The sequence below is a fragment of the Zingiber officinale genome, chromosome 5B (assembly GCF_018446385.1).
Source record: "Zingiber officinale cultivar Zhangliang chromosome 5B, Zo_v1.1, whole genome shotgun sequence".
NCBI classification, from domain to species: domain Eukaryota; kingdom Viridiplantae; phylum Streptophyta; class Magnoliopsida; order Zingiberales; family Zingiberaceae; genus Zingiber; species Zingiber officinale.
Window position 1 is genome coordinate 39,250,736 of NC_055995.1, and position 6,702 is coordinate 39,257,437.

Genomic DNA, 6,702 nt, shown 5'->3' on the forward strand with positions numbered 1-6,702 from the left:
AACTTGATATCTCTATATCCATGACTTGTGAGATCAAGTCATCAAGTTGACATACATGCTAGTCTCATCACATTAACATTGTCCCTAAATGTTAATACTTGACTAGGAATGATTAAGAGTAGTGTTCCCTATATCATCTCACAATCGATTCAACCAATCGATTGATATAGGTAAGAACGTTCTACTCAAGGACGATATTATACTTAGTTATTTGACACCAATACAAGTAAGTATAATAACCATAAACAAATGGCTTTATATACATAAGAAATATGATACAATGAGTCCATACAACAATCATCAAATGATTGGCTGTAGGGCTCTAACTAACAGATACAACCTAAGCCTTGCCTCCTCATCTATTGTGGCCGAACCCCTCTTCTTCAATCCTTGGTGGCCGACCCTTACTTCTCTTATTTCTCTTTGTTTTCTTTCTCTCAAGGCCGGCGTCACATCAGAGAAGTTCCATCTCCTTGGTGGCTGGCTACTTGGAGGAGAAGGAGAAGAGAAGGTATTTTCTTATTTTGGCATCCATTGGTGGCTCTAGAGTCTTGGAGGAGAAGAAGTGGTTCGGGTGGATTCCATTTTGGTAGATCGTTGCCCACACAACGTCCAAGAGGAGGAGAGGAATACAATAGAAGATCAAGAGGTCTTTAGCTACAAAGAAAGGTATAACTAATTAATGGTTTCCGCTTCGAATTAATTAGTTAGTTTTCTTTGCATGAATTCTGAAACACCAACACAAGAGGCTAGTGATTTTATGTTTCGATTTCGTGCTATCAATTTTGTATTTTGATTTTGCGTTTCGATCTTGTGTTTCTACTGTGATCTTTTAATTAAATCTAGAGTTACTGTAAGAAGTTAAATATCCAATTTCTTTGAAAGACTTTATCTAGGAAGTGGTGGATGATCCCATAACCAAGAAGGCTTAGTGCCTCTCCATGTTTAACCTGGAAGTCAATCTTTGAAATAGATATTTAATCAACTTTTGTAATATGGTTTAATTTAGGAAGATCACATTGGTTAAAATTGAAGTAAAAATGTTAAGTATCGTTTCCAATCTAAGTTTAACTTCTGAAGAGCAACTTAGATTAATAATGTTAAGCATCGTTTGCAATCCAAGTCTAACTTTAGTAGAGCACATGGGTAGCTAGGTTATGTTCTGTGCTTATACAAATTTTTGTACAGGGGAAACAGAACGGTATTCCGAGTAGCAACCAACAAGGTGAACCTAACTTAAACCCTTTGCCCAAACGCCAAAACACATGGTCGCACGGACCATTGGGATTGCTCCAACAATCTTCCCCCTTTTTGATGTTTGGCAATACGTTTAAGTTAGGGAAAACATAATAGCAAATAAACATGCTAAAAACAAATGGACTTATGTTGTCAAGACTACACACTTGGACTTACGTTGCCAAGGCTACATAACTTAGACTTACACTGTCGAATGGACTTACGTTACTAAGGCTACACAACTTGGACTTACACTACCGAATGGACTTACTAAGGCTATACACTTGGACTTACACCGCCGAATGGATTTACGTTGCCAAGGCTACACAACTTGGACTTACACTTCCGAATGGACTTATGTTACCAAGGCTACACACTTGGACTTACACCGCTGAAATAATATGCACCATGCATTGGAACCTATCACAAGACTCCCCCTACACCTAAGCTCCCCATTGAGCTAGAAATTTTATCATAGGGATATTTAAGAACCTATCACACATCTCCCCCTACACAAAGGTACTTAAGATTTTCTTAACTAAACCTTACTTCTCCTCCTTTGCCTAATATTAAAAAGTTTCCAACAATATCCCAATTATCGAAAACTTGATCATCAAACTAACCTAAAACTCATGTATTTATCCCTCATGGATTTCATACACCTATACGAGTTGACTTGGTCAAGATCAGTGCTGGAAAATAGTTTTAAACTGGTATCAGTTGACTGCCTCCAACATCAGTCGACTACCCTCATCGACACAAACTCACAGAGGCATTATGTGGTTAAAAAATATTATTACTAGTCGACTTGTAACTGAACCAGTTGATTGTACCCTTTTCCAGTCCAATTCAACATTCTGAACTCGATTTCAGAAATGTACCAATAATTCCACAGACATCCAAAAATATTTAAATTTTATGGAGAGGTCTGTTTTACCTATGTCTACTTGGAAAAAAATACATTTAAATATATATATATATATATATATATATATCGAATTTCAATATTGGCATAAAATCCAAAATTAGCTAAATAGTTCAATTGAACCTTAACCTAAAGTCCTAGTTTTGACTTCCTTTTGATATATTTGCCATACTAAATCACAATGCATCCCTAGCATTGGTTTATGTGGCATCTATACATCCAAAATCAATTATCATGCAATATGACCCTAATGTCATATTTTCAAGCATGAAACATATACCATGTGTGCCAATTCCCTAGGTTTGAGACTCAAGTCTGTCTCCAAAATCACTTTGGAACATTCCATGGCTCTTTTAGACTTCCAAGTAATACCCACCTAAGATCCATTGGCCATGGACCCCAAATTGACTCTTTAAGTTCCCTCTAGAGCTCTTAACCTTAGCCACTTTCCTAGGTGACTCATCTATTGTGGCTAAACCATAATGATGCTCCTTAGAAGATTTCCTTATCTTCTTAATCTTAGACACATCATCCTTACCATAGTCATATGCAACCCTAGCCTATTTCTTTTTATTGGCTTTGGATGACTCTCCCTTGCTATGATCATTTATCACCCTAGCATATGATCTCTCCTTGGTCTTGGAGGAACTAGATCGATATCCCAAACTAGATCTATCATTATTGGATCTTTGGATACCCAACACCATACCTAATTCCTTAGATCCAACATTGAATCTCTTAAGGAATTTCTCTAAATTTTCAAGTTTGACCTTCAAAGCTTGATTTTCCCTTTCTAGGTTCATAAACCTAGAGTCAACATGCACCTTGGACATTTCTAGACCTAACATTCTTAGGCATGCGTCTCCCCTTCTTGGGATTAATGCCTTAGTTCTCCATTACCTTCTTCCCCTTAGGTAATGGGAATTTAACATGTCTAGGGTTATCATGAATTGGTCTCCTAGGGTTATAATCTACATTTACCCTATTCCTATCATGATATCTAAAACCAAAATTTTTCAGTGCTACATAATGATTATCATTATTTCTCCTAGCATGCATGGAAAAATGAAAATTTGAATTATAATTCAAATTAGGGTATACCTCCTTTACCCTTGAAGCTCCCTCTTGACTTAAGCTCTTCTTCTTCTCCCATCTCTTTAGATGCTCTAACTTCTTAAGCTCTCCCTTCCTTGGGCATCTTGTATGGTAGTGCCCCATTTCACTACACGTGAAGCATCTAATGTACATTTTTCTCCTTTGGGATTCTTCATTCCTACAACCCATGTTGGTGTTTAAAATAACTTGATTAGGTTTAGGAGTTACCTTCTTTTTACCTAATGGGCACCTACTCTTGTAGTGTCCCTTCTCATTGCATTTGAAGCAAATGATGTGGTCCTTTGATTTGTCTTCAATGGAGATGCTCACTAGATTGACCTCCTCTTCATTTGTCTTAGATGTCAATTGGAGGAACTTGCAACTGAAATTGAAGTATTGCCTCATATTGATAAGCAAGTACCTCAACCACCTCAAACACAAGTGCCTTTAAGATGATCCATAAGGAAACAGAGAACCACGAATTCTCATGATTATGTTTATCTCCAAGAGCATGATTTTGACATAAGGTTAGAGAGTGATCCTACATCTTTCCAAGAAGTCAAACAATGCACTAACCTTGAAAGGTGGATTAACTCTATGCAAGAAGAGTTGAAGTATATGATGGATAATGACGTTTAGGAACTTATCGAATTATCTGAAGGAAAGAAGCCTGTTGGATGTAAATGAATATTTAAAATCAAGAGGGATTCAAGGGGCAATGTCGAAAAGCATAAGGCTCGTCTTGTTACCAAGGGATTCACTCAGAAAGAAGATATTGATTATAAGGAGATTTTCTCCCCCGTGTCAACAAAAAACTCCCTTAGGGTAATCATGACACTTGTAGCTCATTATGATTTAGAGCTACATCAAATAGACGTAAAGAGTGCATTCCTCAATGGAGACATAGAGGAGGAGTCTATATATATGGTGCAACCAAAGAACTTTGAGTCTAAGAACTCAAAGCACGTAGTATGTATATTAAAAAAGTCCATTTATGATTTAAACATGCGTCCCGTCAGTGGTACCGGAAATTTGATCAAGTGGTTATCTCATTTGGATTTAAAGAGAACCCTGTTGATCAGTGCATATATGTCAAGTTCAGTGGGAGCAAGTTTATTATACTTGTTTTGTATGCAGATGATATATTTTTACGAGAAATAATAAGGATCTACTGCTTCAAACTAAGTCATTTCTATCCGGTAATTTTGAAATGAAAGATCTTGGTGAAGCATCCTTTGTTTTAGGCATACAGATTTATCGTGATCATTCAAGAGGCATTCTTGGACTTTCACAACATGCCTATATTGAAAAGGTGCTTATAAGATATGGTATACAGAACTATACATCCAGTGACACACCTGTGTTAAGAGGTGACAAGTTCAACTTACGGCACTATTCACGGCTTGAACTTGAAATAAAGGAGATGGAGCAATTCCCATATGCGTCAGCAGTGGGAAGTCTCATGTATGCATAAGTTTGTACTTGACTAGATATAACATTTATAGTGCGGATGTTAGGTAGATATATTAATAACCCAGGACCGTCACACTAGAAAGCGGTAAAGAGAGTGATGCGGTATTTGCAAAGAACTAAATGGAATATGCTTATGTATCAGAGAGCAGATCACTTGGAGGTGATTGAATATTCAGACTCTGATTTTGTTGGATGCTTGGATAGCAGGAGGTCCACTTCGGGCTATATCTTTATGCTTGTTGGAGGGGCTATATCTTGGAAGAGCGTCAAGCAAACGCTAGTAGCCACTTCTACTATGGAGGCAGAATTAGTAGCATGCTACGAAGCATCCAATCATGGGATTTGGGTGCGAAACTTCATCACAACATTACTGATTGTTGATGGCATTGACAACCCATTGAGGATCTACTGTGATAATAAAGCTACAGAACTTTATGCCAAGAACAACTGCAGTTCGTCGAAGTCTAAATACATCGACATCAAGTTTCTAGCGGTTAAAGAAAGAGTTCCGAGTTGTCAGATTATGGTAGAGCACATCATAACAGATTCCATGTTGGCCGATTCACTCACCAAAGGCTTGGTGCCTAAGGTGTTTCATGCACATGTTTTGGATATGAGAGTTTTTCTTATAGAAGAAGAACTCATCTACTAGGAGTCTATATTTATTTTTATTGCTCTATGTTGATTAATAAAGACAAGCATTTGTTTTGATTACTGTACGTACTTAAAGTTCAAAACATTAATGAAAATTTATATGTTTGTTTGACACTCTGACTATGATATCATCATTTACTACTGCTGTTTAGCATTTGATGTTTGTAAATATGATAAAGATTCCTTTTGAAATCATAAAGTTGATCATGATTTGTTATTGTAGTTTAGCATAAAGTATTTTGCAAATATGATCTGACCTCTTTTGAGGTCATCTTAGGATCAGTTGGAAATTGACATGAATTGATCACATTTCATGTAATTTTCACTCTACACATCCATATCTTGATCTATGTCATTAATGACATTGGTATTGTGATTACTGTTGGGGCTTGTTACGATTATATATAATAGCTATGACCTCTTTAGTCCTATACAAATGAAGTTAATGGACCAAATTATTTACAAGAGTATTTTGTACCAATAAAGTTTGATATCAACTAAAATTTTACTTGTATTTCATATACAACTCACATATAGTCCAAGTGGGAGATTGTTGGATATAATTATCCCTATTAGGTGAGCTTATTTATAAATTACACACGTGAATATGATCCGAACCCTTTAAAGTGATTTAACTTATGTCTAGTGTGTTTCTATGGTGACCCTTTTAAACTTCTCCATTATCAAATATTAAATAATCTTGACACACTTGACATCTTGTTCAACTATCAATTATATTGATCAAATATTAAAATTCAACTATATATACTAAATCAATCTTGACTATGGATCAATTGTATCAACATAATCAAGTTATTCATCCACCAACTAATCTTTAGACATTTTATTATATATTATTATTATTATTTAAATTGTTTCCCCCCTTCCACCCTTTCCTCTCCATTTTAGAATATTAGATAAGTATTTTTTAGATGCAGTATTATTTATATGGTTGGATAATATAATTTTTGACAGTTAATAAAATTTTAATTTTCAACATAAGTAAATAGGTTTAGTTTTATTTAGCTAGCATAAATAAAAAAATAAGTTGTATATAACAAATCGTAATTGAATCATTCACATGTCTATGGTAGTAATCGAGTATTATTTTCCCGTGACTTATAATAGCACGAGAGTATTATTTTGCATAGGAAAGTGTTAGATGACGAGAAATCTTGATAGGTAAGCATAGTTACAAATGTGTATTTGTGAAAGAGAGATTTAATTATATACAAAAGAAAATTTAGTTTGGAAGATAAGAAAAATATGAAGAGAAAAATAACAAGAGTAGATTTTGTAATCATTCACATCTTTTATGA